Source organism: Aethalodelphis obliquidens, unplaced genomic scaffold (genome assembly GCF_003676395.1).
Source record: "Aethalodelphis obliquidens isolate GAN/ISIS:26980383/991018 unplaced genomic scaffold, ASM367639v1 scaffold41, whole genome shotgun sequence".
NCBI classification, from domain to species: Eukaryota; Metazoa; Chordata; class Mammalia; order Artiodactyla; family Delphinidae; genus Aethalodelphis; species Aethalodelphis obliquidens.
In genome coordinates, this window is record NW_020837985.1 from 12005708 (window position 1) to 12021808 (window position 16101).

At 41.1% G+C, this 16101-nt stretch overlaps 1 long non-coding RNA gene across 1 annotated transcript in view; it reads right to left on the bottom strand.

Annotated features, from left to right (window-relative positions):
• Positions 1–16101, bottom strand: part of LOC113633869 (uncharacterized) — a 237564-nt gene that overhangs the window by 102133 nt on the left and 119330 nt on the right. The window contains exon 2 of the long non-coding RNA XR_003438401.1: positions 13224–13281. This is a non-coding gene — a long non-coding RNA (uncharacterized LOC113633869). The remainder of the gene's footprint in view (positions 1–13223; positions 13282–16101) is intronic.

The window sequence follows — 16101 nt, forward strand, 5'->3', positions numbered from 1 at the left end:
CCTCCTCTCCTCCCTCCTCCCTTCCTGTCTCCTTCCTCCCCCTCCCCCTCCTCATCTTTCTTTTCTTCTTCTTCTCTTCTTCCTCCTTCTCTTTCTCCTTTTCTCCCTCCCTGCCTCTCTCACTTATTGGCAGCTTCCATGGCAGAATTAACAAAAACAAAACATCCACTTATTAGAAGTGCCTATATCTTAGAGAGCAGCCGAGAGTCCTGTGACACAAGCCATCCTTGAGTTCTGCTTTCACTAGTAAATAATGATAGCAAACTGGATTTCATCCTCTAAGTAGGAAGTAGGTGACCCATCTCTCAGGCTGGAGTAGGGACGGTCACTGCAATCACCAGTGGAGACAGCTGTGCTCATCAGAGCAACCAACCCATGAGGGCATTTAGCTGGAGCAGCACGATAAAACATATGCAACTGAGAGGCTGTTTTTTTTCTCCCAGAAGACCTAAGGCTGTGTGCTGTGAAACTCCCAGGAAAAGCAGGAAGTATTCCAGTTCACTGAATGACAATTAATTTTGATCAAGTGTCCCAAAGAGGGTGTGGATCATAATAATATGAGAATAACAGGAAAATACCATTTATTTTGAGAGCATAGGGCAGTAAAATTATGCAGTGACATGAAATTTGCATCACTTATAACCTCTAAGCTGTTGTCAGAAGTCTCTTGGAATGGTCAGATGACAAAGCTATTCTCTCATTTACAAGGAACCTTTCACATACATAAATAAATCTTCCCTATAACCCTTTACTTTTCTTGGCTCTAAACAAAAATTCCATTTTTTTTCATTAGATAGGCACCTTATTAAGTGTCCAGTGAATGCCTATTTCCACCTGCCATGAGATGCACGTTACCTTCATGAGGCTTAGAGAGCCCTGCTTCTTTCTCATCTGGGGCTAAAGGCAAGAACAAGAGGTAAAGACAATGTGAAGATCTGTCAACTACGACCTTCCACGTTCTTCTCAGGCACAGACACAATGTCCTTTGCCTCTGGCTTCAGGCAACCAGCTTCATGAATTAATTTTCATAAGGAAAATAGCCTAAATAAGACACAGGCTCTATTTTGAGCCTTCTTGCCATGACACTGTCACTTGGTTTACCCCACATGAAACCCAACCATCTATGCATCCTACTCGGAGGTCCAGCTCCCAGTCTGGCCAAAGCTTCCGACTGTGTGTCTTTGTCAGCACTGACAGGTGGGTGGGCACTCAATAAATATGTGTTGCGTGTGAAATGGAAGGATGTCCCCTTTTTAACCATCACTGCAGGTGTAAATTCCAGGACAGAACCTGAGGCCTCAGGAGAAGCACCTTTGGTCAAGGTGAGAGTTTGCTCAGGGCTCTATGCAGGGCAGATACACGGAATTCAGGTGGAGGAAGGAGGGGTGGTCAGTGCAAGGCCACGGAGAGACAGTGAGGTGAAGCTCTGCTGGGAACTGGGTAGGAAATGTGTCACTGGCTGCTCCCTGAGCACGGTCTTTGGTCTGTGACTTTGTGCCCTGAGCGAGGTCCCACACAGCTGCAGTTGTCAGGAAGTGTGCCGAGGTGGTCAGAACCCAGGGCCTAGAGCCACGTGGGCCCAAGTTCAAGCCCCCTTCCATGGTCCGCTGCTGCCTGGTTATCTGTCCAATCCTGTAGTTCAATGTAAGGAAGTCCACTTTCATGCAGAAATAAGCATATTTTTCAATACTAGATTTATTAACATAAAGGTATATTTTGATCTCCATAGTCTCACTTCTTTTTTATATACCTCAGTTAGTCAGAATTCTGGCAAAATAGAAGAGTGCTAATCACCAGCTCCTTCAGACCTGCTGAGAAAGTATTCCTTCCTCACTGTGTTATTGTGAATATTAAATGGACGCCTCTCTGATGCTATCCTGATGCACAGAAGCAGTGAATACATGTGAACTGCTTCTTTTAGCATTTTTATCATCATTTTTGATATTTTGTCAAATTCTTCCTGCTCTTATCGTCCATGTGGACGAAGCAAGGAAGCAGAAGCGTGCGTCATTCACCTAACTTGTAACTCCAGGGAGGAAAAGGATTTGCTCAGAAAAGCATTCTTTGGAATGTGAGACTTTAAAGTTTAGCACATTGTCACAGAAAGACACCAGCATTCAGAGTCAGGAGGATCCTGACTCTGCTCTGACCTCAATTCTGACATTTATCAGCTCTAAGACCTGAGCTAAAGTACCTAGCAGTACTGATACTTGACACTTACTGAGAAGTTCGTATTCCAGACACTGATCTAAGTGGTTTGTATGTATAAACAATTAATTTTCACAAATCCCCTTCAGAGAAATGCTATTTTGATTTCCATTTCTTAGGTAATGAAAAGTTATAACTCACTGTGCTTTGAGGTGTTCCAGCTCCAGAGACCGTAAACCTAACTTCTAAGCAACACAACCTCTCAACTTCAATTGTCTACCTGTGCAATGGGGGCAAGGCCCACTTTACATGGTTTCTTTGTGAGAACTAAACACACAAAAAAAAGTTTTTTGTAAAGACCCCGGTACACTGGTTGCCACATTCTGATTACATTTAACAGAAAGGCTTATGTCATTAAGTTTCTGGGTTGCAAACAAAAGAAACAATCCTGGAGGAGTAGAAAAGCTATTTAGCAGAAGGATTTCTGGTAACTGACAGAATTATGGGAAGGCTGAAAACCAGGCTATTCAAACAAGCAGGAACCAGATGAGCTTGGGGTCATGAAGGACAGCCCAGGAGGGCACACCCAAGAAATGTTTGTTTAGGATGCTGATGAAGACACCATCATCGCTGTTTCTCCAAAATACAATCACTGCCAGACCGGCTGCTAGACACCACCCCCAATGCTGCTAGTCACCCTGTAATATCTAACGTGCCCCTTTGTCCTTGGGCCAACTGTTCAATAGTAAGAACGGAGCATGAAGCATCTGATTGCCAAGTTCAGATCCTGTGGCCACGTGCTTGCTTTGAGGAGAGGAGGGAAGCGTTTTCTCCCATTTGTCTTCCATAGTGAGGGTCACAGTTTTTTTCCCACTAAGACTTAAACGATGAAAGAGTTCACCAAAACTCTGAAATATGTTTTCTGACCCACCAAAAAATAAGAGCAAATTTCCACTGCGCAGTGATGTTGATGTTCACAGTCATGATAATCTGCGACAGTGCTGGCCCCTCGAGCAAGCCTTTTATGGAAGCTTTCTTGGTAAAATGCTCCTACACACCTCACTGTCACCTGCATTCAGCTTCCAGCTACTTAAGTCTTGAGATCTCAGTGTCCAGAGACCATCCGTTTAACTCTGTTTCCACCACTAAACTGTAAATTCCTTGGAAGCAAGAATTTTTTTCTGTTTGCAATGAATAGCCAGTGCCTGGCTCATAGTCAGCACTGAATATCAAACTAAACTGAGTGTCAGGGATAAGGAAGGGCATTTCTAGTTTAATTAAAAATTGTTTTTTTAGTTTTCATAGTTTGATAATCTACCGCAAAGATGGTATCAGGTTTAGCCGTGTGATGTTGCCAGTATCTGACTATTCTGACCTACACAAATGGCAATTTGTATGGTTCAACTACAGGCATATCTTGGAGATATTTGTGGGTTTGGTTTTAGATCACCCCAATAAAGTGAACGTCGCAATAAAGTGACTCACACTAATTTTTTTTGTTTCCCAGTGCATATATCAGTTATGTTTACATTATACTGTAGTCAATTAAGTGTGAAACAGCATTATGTCTAAAAAAATAATTTAAGAATGCTTTATGGCAAAAAATGCTAACTATCATCTGAGCCTTCACTGAGTCGTAATCTTTTTGCTTGTGGAGGCTTTGAAATATTATGGGAATTCCACAAATGTGACACAGAGACAAGAAGTGAGCCAATGCTGTTGCTAAAATGGTGCTGATAGACTTGCTCGACACAGGGTTGCCACAAACCTTCAATTTGTAAAAAACGCATTATCTGTGAAGCACAATAAAATAAGATACGGCTGTATGTATTTAATATTCAGAGTGTAGGTCACCCTGAGAAGCTGCGATTTGTTGCAATTACAAGGAAGACTGTCAAGAGGTATCTGCTTAGTTGGCCTCTCTGGGCTGAGGCAATGGGGTTCAGGTTAAGTCCAGGATGGCATAAACAGGAACATGTTAGTTTAATTAAGACAGATATTTACAGTCTTAGAGACTCTCTAGCAAATTTCTGTTCTGTGTTCAGGGTGTGCAACTCTGAATAGGGTGAGGTTATCGAAATGTATTTCTATCAGTAACATTTAGGGACGGGTGTGCAAATGGAGCCAGCTATGGGAAGCACATCCTGAGTGCTGGGTGTTGTGAGACCACCATATACATCAGTCCATTCGAGCTTTACTGCACTGGGAATAGCATGCCAGAGTAGGAAGCAGAATCACAGGAGTAAAGGCTCACTCAAGACGGCACAGCTGACAAATGGCAGAGCTAGAGTTGGGGCTGTGTCATTACGTCCCAGAGCCCAATGTTGCACCAGCAGCCCTTCCAGGTCAAGGAAGTCCTAGTAGAAGCCACCAACACCGTTCTTTACCAAGCACCTGGCATCTCCTCGTGGGCATGGCTCTAACACCTCCTAGTGGAGGGGCACTCCTGAGGAAGTTCTCAAGTGCTGAGAAGCTTTGGAAATTGTGCTGTGCCGCCATCAGCATAATTGCTAGGTAGTGGGTCTGTTACCATACTAGTTGCAGCAGCAACGGAGTTTATCAAACACAGGACAAAACCAGCCACAACGTGCTTGTTCGTGTAAAGCTTCCAATGGCCACTGGACCACCTGCCTCAGCCTCACTCTAGGTTCTACTGCCTGTTTTACCTGGGTCACCCCAATAGCCTGCTCTGCCCCCCAGCCCCCTGCATGCACTCTGTGACCAATGCAATTTTACAAAATGCAAAGCCAGAGAGAGAGAGAGAGAGAGAACGCAAGAGCCCTTATACTTGACTCTGTTTCTCTGGGGGAACGTGACTGATGGGGTATCTATCTATATTTATATAAGATCTATTTATCTATCTATCTATCTTTACTTATCTATATCTCTGTATCTCTGTCTATACCTATCATCATATATTTATATGCATTTACAGGTATATGGATATCTGTAGAAGTAAACAGATGGCTAAATATATCTATATCAATATCGATATAAATATATATCTCTGTACCTCTACCTCTTTCCATATCCATATCTATATCCATATCCCCTTAGGGAAAAGAAGTCATTTTAGCAATTTATATCTCTTTTCCATAAAGAAAATCATACAATAAAAAGAGCATATGGTATGCAATGTTTTGAAATGTTTCTATCATGGTATGATTTTGTTGCCAAAAATAATGAAAGTTGTGTCATCTGTTAAAAAGTCTCATATCTTGACACTTTAACCCATTTAAAATATTCATTCTATAAAATGAAATCGCATGTATTAAAAGTGTTCTGTGTCCTTCGACTTCTACTTTCAGACTAGCCTAGTCTCTCTAGCGCTTCCCGGACCCTCAGTCTCTCCCGAGCAGTTCAGGCTCCCTTTTGTGACCACATAACCTCCCCCTGCCCACATACATACATGCACGCACACGCAGTCCAGTCTCTCCCAGGATCCTCTTTTGCCCAGTTACCAACCATGCCCGCCCCCTAGTTTATGTTCCTGTACCATATGCAACTCTCTGTGACCTCCTACCTCCATCAGTATGTGTTTTCACACTCAAAATGATCCCCTTTTCTCTGACTTAGTCTTATATTCAATTTAGTGGTAACTTTTCTCCACTATTCAAATTTTTCTGCTTCCCTCCGGCAGAATGGAGGGTCCTTCTCTGTGCCCACAGAGCTCTCTCTTTGTATTGCAAAAAATATACATTACATTGCAGCCATTTGTTCATGTTTCTCCCTACCGGTGATATATAGCAATATCCTTAAAGTCAGGGACCTTATTTTTTCATATTCAATCTGTCCCCTAGGAAAGGGCTTATGGAAAGCTGATGTTGGGCTCTGCTATTAAATGACTGAGGACTTATACTTTCTAGTTCTGCACCTCTACCCCATTCTCCTCTAAGATTTCACACAATGTTCCTTGAGCAACCTCATTCTTAGCACTCCTCTTAGTGTTTCATTATGGGCCATACTTGTGGTCCATATACTTTTGACTGCATCCACCTAGAGTCATCCTTTCCTGGAGGCATGGCTTCCCTGATGAAGCTCTGGCTGATATCTATTATAATATAGCAGGTGCCTCCTGTAGTAGCCAGGAGCTATGGTCAGGAAGAGGATGCTAAGTATTCTTAACACTGATTATTGACCTGTTCACGTGATATTTCTCACACTAGGAGTTGTAGCAGGTATTCCAGACCCTCTGCTGTCTCATACCTCTCAGATCCTTTAAGGCCTAACATTGATATTAATGTGCTATTCAATTTTCCACATTTGCAGTAATTTCTCTGCCAGACCTACATAATGATATATGTTTGTGTTCCTACATGCTGTTTCCATCAAGCAGGGCAGCAATGTCAAAAAACCGTGCTACATTATTCAATTTTTATTGAATAACCAGCATCTGTTCTGTGGCAAGGATTATTACAACTGTCAGTATTATCATAATAATCAAATAAGTGAGGTCGCTGCTTCAGCTGGGTCACTTGACATTTTGCACGTGTCTATCTCTTTAATGTCACTTTAGAGAAGATGACTCAGTCTGTCCTGGCACCAAATTAATGGCTTAAAATCAACCTGGATCTTTCAAGGAGGGGTAGAAGTAGCTCAGGACTAAGTGAAGAAAAGTGGGGTTTCCAGTGCTGTCAGGGGAAGGTTCATTCTTGGTGATGTGTAACAAGTGTCTGACTTTCTGTGGGCCTCCATGTTCTCATTTTTAAAAATATGGTCCCATTTAGCTCAACAAGTCTCAATTCTACTGGGAGCTCCCACGGGGATAAGTTTAATTGGCTGTTTGCTCTTATACATACCTGCATGGAGTTCATTGCATTTGCTCTTTCATTTGTTGAGAAAATTTCAGTGTTAACTATCCTTCGGAATTCTAGAACCCTCAATTGTCAGAGACACCCAAGAACAAACTTAAGCCTTGGACAAGCAAGTTTAATAGAACGAGTGTGGGCTTTGGAATTCTGTCTACCATTTGCAAGCAGATTCCCTATGTGGAAAACAGGGACAATGATGCCTTCTACTGTATGTAACAGGACGCAGCTATTCTGTTGGGTTCAAATGCACAGGCTCTCATGACAGAGGCCTCGGTTTAAACCCTTACTAGGTAAGTCTTCTTAGACAGGTGACTCCACCCTCCTGCACTTCCGCTTCCTCGTTCCTAAAAGAAGATAACAATCATAGTCCCTACTGCAGGGGACTCTGGGGTGAATCAGTGGTGACTTAAATAATACTTAATGGCTTGACTAAAGGGCTGAGTTCATGTAATAATAATATGAATAACCAATATTAACATAGTCTTTATAAACTTAAACATTTCAATTTAATATTCTTTCTTTATACATTTATGTATTGAGTATTTTTTTAAATTAATTAATTTAATTTATTTATTTTTGGCTGCATTGCTTCTTTGCTGCTGTGTGTGGGCTTTCTCTAGTTGCGGCGAGCGGGGGCTACTCTTCGTTGTGGTGTGCGGGCTTCTCACTGCGGTGGCTTCTCTTGTTGCGGAGCACGGGATCTAGGAGCGCAGGCTTCCGTAGTTGTGGCTCACGAGCTCTAGAGCACAGGCTCAGTAGTTGTGGCACACGGGCTTAGTTGCTCTGCGGCACGTGGGATCTTCCCGGACCAGGGCTTGAACCTATGTCCCCTGCATTGACAGGCGGATTCTTAACCACTACGCCACCAGGGAAGCCCCTACTGAGTATTTTTTAATGTCCACTGAGTTAGTAAAATTTGAGGTTATGAATTAAACCATAGAGCCTACTCCTGAGAAGCTTAATTCTAGTGAGAGAAGTAATACATCAGGAATTATATACCTTTTGGGGTAGCTGATGATCAATAATGATCCAGATACACTGGAGATACCTTCCAGTGGGAAGAACAAGGCAGATGACCCTGTAAAAGCAACTTTGGCCAAACTGTGAAGGATAGTATATAGAGGGCTTCAGCTTTTGGTTCTGTAGGCAGTGAGGAACCATGTTTGTTTCATTTGTAAAAATAACAAAAAGTGAGTTTTGGGGGCTTCCCTGGTGGCGCAGTGGTTGAGAGTCCGCCTGCCGACACAGGGGACACGGGTTCATGCCCCGGTCTGGGAGGATCCCACATGCCGCAGAGCAGTTGGGCCCGTGAGCCATGGCCGCTGAGCCTGCGTGTCCGGAGCCTGTGCTCCGCAGTGGGAGAGGCGACGGCAGTGAGAGGCCCATGTACCGCAAAAAGAAAAAAAAAGTGAGTTTTTGTTTATTTTTATATTGTTTTAAGTGTTCATTACTCTCTCCTTCCATAAATATTTATTTAACACCCATAAAATACCAGGCATTGTGCTAGGTTGGCAGTATTCACAACTCACTTACAGTAATTTAGCTTACGTTCAGTGTAGCGGATAGAAAATGAATCCGTAAATAAATAGATACAGATTGTGATAGGTACTATGAAAGAACCAAGAAGGGGTTGCAAGTTGCAATACTAACTAGTGTGTTTAGGATTGGCTTTACCCAAGACATTCAGTTTAAGCTCAGTTCTGAAAAATAAGCTGACAGAAGATTCTGGACGTTAGGATTGGGGGTGTCTGGGGACCTGCATGGGAAAGTTGCCTGGATGAGAATCAGCGTGGTACGGGGTGCGTGTAGTGGGTTTCTGCTGTGGTTTGACTATGACTTATGTCCCTTCTTGAGCAGCCCTCCTGTGGCATTTCATGTCTCAGAACCTTTGTGCGCTCATCTGTAAAACGGAGCCGCTACTGTTAACATGCAGAGTTGTTCAGAATTAAATGACTTAGTTTAGGGCCTGTGTCATAGTCAGTTCAGGCTTCTGTAACAAAAATACCATAGACCAGGTGGCTTAAACAACAGAAATTTCTTTTCTCACAGTTCTGGAGGCTGGTGAGTCCGAGCTCAACATGCTGGCTGACTTATTGATAGTTCCTGGTAAAACTCCACTTCCTGGTTTGCAGGTGTATGTTTTCTTGCAGTTTCCTCACATGGCAGACAGAGAGAACTCTGGTCGCTTCATCTTCTTATAAGGACACTAATTCCATTGTGAGGACCCTATCCTCATGACCTCACCTAAAACGAACTACCTCCTAAAGGCCCCACCTCCTAACGCCAGTACACTTGAGGTCAGAGCTTCAGTATATGAATTGTAGGGGACACACACATCTAGTCCACAGCAGTCTGGCACCAATGAGTTCTCATTAAATAAAATATTAGTCAGCTCACATCTGTCCTCCACTCAAAAATCTTTCATGGTTACCTATTTTACTCAGAGTAAATGCCAGAGGTCCTCAGCAAGTCCTACAGGGTCACGGCGATCTCCTAATAGATTCTTAAACACTCTGGGCTTTTGCCTATGGTCTTCCTCTGTCAGAAGTACTCTTCCCAGCTCCCTTCTGGCCTAATCTTCTCTGCCCCCATCAAGGCCCTTTGCTCAAGTCTCTCTCCCCCTTAAATTAGGCTCACAGTACCACTCTGTTTACTACTGTAAACTGCTGCACATCCTACCCTTTGATGTCACTTACCTGATCCATGTATTCATTCCAACACGACATGCAATCTACACATGTATCATGATTATTGATAATGAACTGTCTACCTCCGCTGCTAGAATATAAATCCTGAAAGGAAGGGATCGTGTCTGTTTGGCTCACTGGTCTATCCTGAGCATTTACAACAGTGCCTGGCACAGTAGGTGGTCAGGATTTATCTACTGACAAGATGAACAAATTAGTGAATAGATGGCAAGTTGTTGTTAAAGTTGCTGTTGTTGAAAGATGATGACAAGAATATAGTGATAGTCTAGGGGTCTGGGCTACATATTCCAAAGAAATAGTATAATTTTGGAAATACTCTGTTTCCCTTTCTTGAGCCCTTTTGCCCATAGCAACTATTTAGATCCCAAATATAAGCTATATATTAAAAATAACCAATATCATTTAACATATTGAACTGGGCTTATGGAAAGATGAAGTGTAGTTGTGTAACTAGAGAATTAATGTAGGAGGTGACTGTCGTAGAAAAGGCCCCTTTAGGCCCTGACTGACTTTGGTATTTCATTATGCTTTAATTACAACTAGTGATTTGTGGTTGGAGACGGATCCCTCACATCACGGGAACTTAAACTACTGTGATTTTCCATTATGCAGAGAATTTCTGTGCAGGAGGGAGAAGAGAATTGAGCATGGAGAATGTTTTCTACATTGGGAATAGGGATGAAGACCCAACTCCAGGGAGGGAGATGCACGCTGAGGAGAAAGTCTGAGTCTCGAATGTGGTGGTTGCATTGCCTTCCAATACATACCAAAGGAACTGGCCTGGTCAGAATTGGAAAGTGGTCCAATGCAGGAGAAAGTGTCTTTGGCATGAAGAAAGGGAAAGTGGGGCATTGGGCTAGAGTACGGGTCTTCTAAAAAGGGAGACTGGCTTCAAATACTGACTAGGTTATGTAGCACACGTATGAACAGGGGAGGGGCATTGATTTACTCTCTCTGAGCCTCAGATTCCCCATCTATACATGGATATATTTCAGATAGTATTGTGGGGCTTAACTGACATAGCATGTGCAGTGCGCTTAGCCTATGTAAGAACAGATGTTAGGGTTTATTTTCCTTCTTTATCAGCAAAATGAGGTAACTGGACAATCTCTCTTCTTTTCACAGGTATTTATCAGATGCTTTATAAAACATGCTCATATCCATTATCTCATAAAATCCTTGTAATTTATGAGAAATCTACTATTGTCCTCATGTTTCAGACTATGAAATTGAGGGACAGAGAGATACAGGGATTTATCCAAAGTTATCAAGCCATAGCTTAATAGAACCAGCTTTACAACCCTTTATACTATATCATATCTCCATTAACAGTGATTATTTTCCTAAAATCAATATATTCAGATCTTACTTTCTAGTTGCTCACTGAGGAAACAACCAGATTCCCAAGGATTTACCATTTAAAGAGTTGATACCAATGGGCAGAAGGAACATAAGGATTTGGATAAGTAGGTATAACCGCTCCAAATAATCACATTCCTGATTCAAATATAACAGACATCTAAGATATATTAGAGAAAAACTATTTCCCACCCCTTGTTCCTAAGCATGGCCAAGGGCAATTTTAGAGATAAAAGCCTAAGAAATCCAATAACTGGCCTTTTATATATCCAGAACATTACTGAAACAGAAATTGCTTAATTTATGTTTCAAACTCTACATGCTGAAAGAGCATGAATTCTGATGTCATAATGCTTAAATCCTAGCTTAAATCCCATCTAGTTCTGTGGCTGTGTGACTCTGAGAAGGCACTCAACCTCTCTTAGTTACAGTTCCTTCATTTATAAACCAGAAATAACACTATTTACCATGAGAATTAAATTCCGAGGGGAAAAAAAAATACATATATTCCTTAGCATGGTACCTGCATATAGTAAACACTCAATACAATTAGCTATTGTTTGCATTAATATTAGCAAAAAATGATATCTAGCAGTGAAAATTTCTATTCTATGAATCAGCAATCACCATTTTTCCAACAGTAAAGAACTACCAAAACCACAACAACAACAAACCCAGGAATAAAAGAAATAAAGCCCTCTAAAGTTAGAAGACTGACCAAGCAAACTTTTTAAGGTATGACCAAGAGCTCTTGTTTCCCCTACAACTGATGTGGAAAAACCTTTAAGAGAAAATGGAATCTGCAGAGTGATAGAATTAAAACAGGAAACCGGATGAACTCAACTGAATTGAAAGACAGACATTTTTCCAAAACTGAATATGCTGCTGCTAATTAGTAATTCATCTTGGTGGTGAACTTATCCAGGAACTTGAGTTAAAGAAACATATAAGTTAATTTTTGCTTGATAGGATGTGGGGAAAGTACAGAACATGCACAGAGGTTTTAGAAAGCAATTTGGCAAAACTAATGTTATCCAATAAAATTAATTTCTCAGAGAACTATTTACACGAGTAAATAAATGAAATGTCTCATAGCCATATTAGGAAGTACATTTTGTTAGCTTACTTTTTAAAATTTTATTAAATTTAAAAACAGACTTTCAGAAGTGTCAAGTTATTCTGTAGATATTAAAATAAAATGTAGAAAAATTTTCAATGGCATTGCAAAATGTTCGTATTTTAATACTAAATAGGAACAAAATTAGGTTTCTACCTGGATTGTATAAATCTCAACTATATAAAGGTACTAAGGAAAAAGCCATGGCAGTAGTTAGTTCTGAGAATTGATTGTGGCCGATATTTTATTTTATTATTTTACTTTATTTCATTTTATTTTATGTTAACTTCTACAAGGAGAGTGTATGCCATTTACAAGCAGAAATAAAATACTATTTAAAAATCTCTAGAGGATGAAAAATGAGAGGACAAATTACATTTTTCTCCCCATGAAATTAAAGGTAACCTCAATTTCACTGGTTTGGTACTTTGTAATCTAACTTTGCCAACCTCAAACCATCCACTGAAGTTGTAAGTCTTAGTTCCATGATGGTAGCAAAATTTCTCTGCCCCTGTCTGACTTCTACATGAAAAAAGAAACAAGCTGTTCACATCTGTCTTGTCTTTTAATAATTGTATTTTACATTATAGCTATCTGTCAAAAACTCTTAAACTTGTAGCTGTGGATCAGTAAGTTCGCCATGACCTGTCTCCTCTGGAAAGGCTGATGTAATTAGAAACGCTCTATCATCAATCATTCAACTAATGCGCGCCCTCTGGCTCCCGCTCTCTCTGTCTCTATTTCTCCCTCCCTCCCTGCCCTTCTCTGACGTCAATTATTCTGAATATTTTAAACAAAAGATTCGACCAACCCTACCTCCTCTCAGCTATAGTGCTGTCATAGTCACTAATGGAATTTAAAATGTTCCCTTTGAAGGAAGTTTCCTGGGGAGACTTCTTCGCAATTGCCAGTTAAAGGGAAGCTAGTTCTTATACTCTCAGTGGAATTACCAATAGATTGTAACAAATGTGGTTAAAAGTAGCCCATTTGGAACAAAGTGACTTTTCTGACATTTGATGGGGTCTGCAGTTGTTTTTTCCTCCTCAGATCAAGACTAGTACATTCCAAAGTGTTACTTACATGCTGAAGTGTTCTGTGAGAGAGCTTTTCTCTTCTCTCCTACCCCAGCAGGGAATTTCTGCAGGAAACAGAAAGATTAACAAGAGTTGAATATTGTTTCTGTGTATTTGCCTTTATTTTCTTATGCATGAAGACGGCACTTTGAGCATGTTCATCCTCTCCCCTATTTAGCCTGCTTGCCTGATCTCAGAGGAGTGCTTTGTCCCAGCGATTACCATGCAGAGAATTTCAGAGCTGCTCTGCCCACCTGTGTCTGGAAATTCACAGACAGTTCCTCCCTTAGCTCTCCCCAGACCCTCACCTGTGAGAAAACCTTACCTCACCTTCTTATGTGATAACTGACCGTATATGGGGCTTTCTCCTAAACTGTTCTCTGAGAATATCTGTAGTCCAGAAAAATGTCTCATTTTTCTTTGAGTAGATGATAAAAAAAATTGTCTTATAATGTTTAGATTAATGGAAACTTAGTTACTCTATTTGTTTTAAATGAAATCAAATCCGAGCCCCCAGTGACCAAGGCAGTGGCTAATTCAATCTATCATATTGTGGGAACCACCTGTCTTTCCTGGGCGCTAAGTCCACACACCTAAAACAGGAAAAGGGTGCGGTCCTGAGTCACCGTGGGCACCATCACTGTTGGCTCTGTCTACCACACTGCACTGTAATTAAGTCCTTAGCTCTCCGAGTGCTGGTGCAGAACCTCAGCACAGCTCTCAAAGGCCTCTGGCCTTCATGTCAAGCCTTTGCTGATATCCAGGACTCACCCCACAATGGAGGGACAGTGGGCAAGCGGGGCACAGATCTCTACAGTTCCTAAACCTCTAACCTGCCAGTATTTCCATTACCTCCCCTCTCTCCCTTCCACGAAGCAGCTCCTCAATTAGGTTCTCTTCTCCCCCCTTGATAAGCCATCAACTCCCAAATATAATGTGTTTTTTGGCCCTGCAACATTTCTTTTCAGCCTTGAAACACAAAAGCATTGACCTGCTGGCTGAAAGCTTTTTTGCTAAGTTGATCTTGTATTTAACTTCACAACACTTGAACTGGGTAAACTGATCCACTTTTGAGAGATAAGGAAACTGACAGAGAGTTGAGGTGACTTGACAAATATGGATGTCTTAGACTGGAAGTGGCAGTAGGATCCAAGCATCCCCTTTAACCCTCAGTCTTCCTCTACTGCATAGGCTGACCAAATGTCCTGGTTTGTGTGGGATTGCAGAACAGTCCCAGGAAAACCAGTGTAATTTGTTCACTCTACTGCTACGTATACCATGGTTCCTATCTTGGAGACCCCAAAGTCAGAGAGCTTGTATGGTACTTGAAGTATTTTAAAAGTTTAACAAAATCATTTTTACTCATGTTTTATGCATTAACTTCGTGTTTGTCATTATTTCTACTTCTCCCCCATTTTCTTTTACCTCCTTCTACTCTTCTTTTTAATTTGACATTGAATTTGGTAGAGTCCCATATGTTTCTTACTGAACCATCTTTAGCAAGAAGGGCCTCCCTGTTTCTGATTCCACTGTCCCTTTTAACACTTCTTTAAGAGATATCCGGGGATCATGGAAGTTGAAGTTAGACAATCATGGATTCAAATTCAGTCACTATCAATTCTAAATAGTGTTGCCTTAAGTAAGTCATTTAAACTCTTGTATTTTAACTTCATTAGGTAACAATAATCCACATTCCATCCATCTCATATAGCCATTTTAAGGTTCAAGTCTGATGTTCTAAATAAAAGTAATTAAAAATCTTTAAGTATGAATATACTTGCCATGGAGTAATGTTTTTCTGACTAAAGAGAGAGGATGGTAACCCTGTTTTTTGTGGAGTCTTGCTACTAGGAATAATCAGATCTGTTGAAAGAATGCATTTCTGAATTGGGATTATTTTGATAAATCAATCACTGATTTATTATAGATGGTATAGGGGACCTTTCAATAGTCTTCTACTGTGCTTTTCCACGTAAAATTTCCTGGGAGGTATCCTAATATGATCATTTGGCTCTTGGTATAAATTACTCCTGACTTAACTGGTTCTTGAAGAATCATCAAAAACTTGTCTGAGTGACTTTGTGGGTCTCAACGGTCTTTCTCCCAACTTGGAGAGGTAGGCCTGGATCACCCAGGGAACTGTTCAGTGATAAATCACCCACTTCAATTTCTACCATTGTTGAGTTGCTGCAGTGTCCAGAGACCTAATTAGAAGAGAGGGAAGAGCCTAGCTGATTCTCTCAGGCACAATAAAATTGTAATGTAGCCCTAAAGGAAATCATAGGTAAGGTTTCTAATTAAGGTCACTCCCTGCCTTGAGCAGGAATGATGTGGGTACCTGATCTCAGGAAATCCCTGGAATGTCATGTGTGAAAGGAAGAAGTAGAGGGGGAAGATGATGAAATCCAGAAATCTATTGGAAAACTGGGCTGTCTATAGAGACAGTCTGAAGTGAAAAAAAAGATGAAAAAGGAACAGAAAGAAATGTAAAGTTCTTAAGTTTAGCCTGAAGAAAAAAAGTTAACCATAACAAAAAAATGTCTCCGGTCAGAAAAGAAGAGTCTTAACTTCCCTTCATCAGTCTCCTACACTGCTACCTACCTACTACTTACCAATTAACTCATTGCCTAGGGCCAGGACATCTGTGGGAAGTAGCTTATCACTAAGCAGAGTGTTGATGCATTGGAAATCACATTCTTTCTAAAGGGACTGGGGCAGGATCTGTAGGGATAGACACAGCCAGTTCACTTTTTCTACATGTTTCTACATACCTATAAGGTGAGTGGAGTATTAGACCAGAGTCTGTCTATCCATCCTTCCACTCATGTTCCTGAGTATGCCTGACGTTTAGCTACAGTAGGAAAGGGAAACCTAGCTTAGACTTC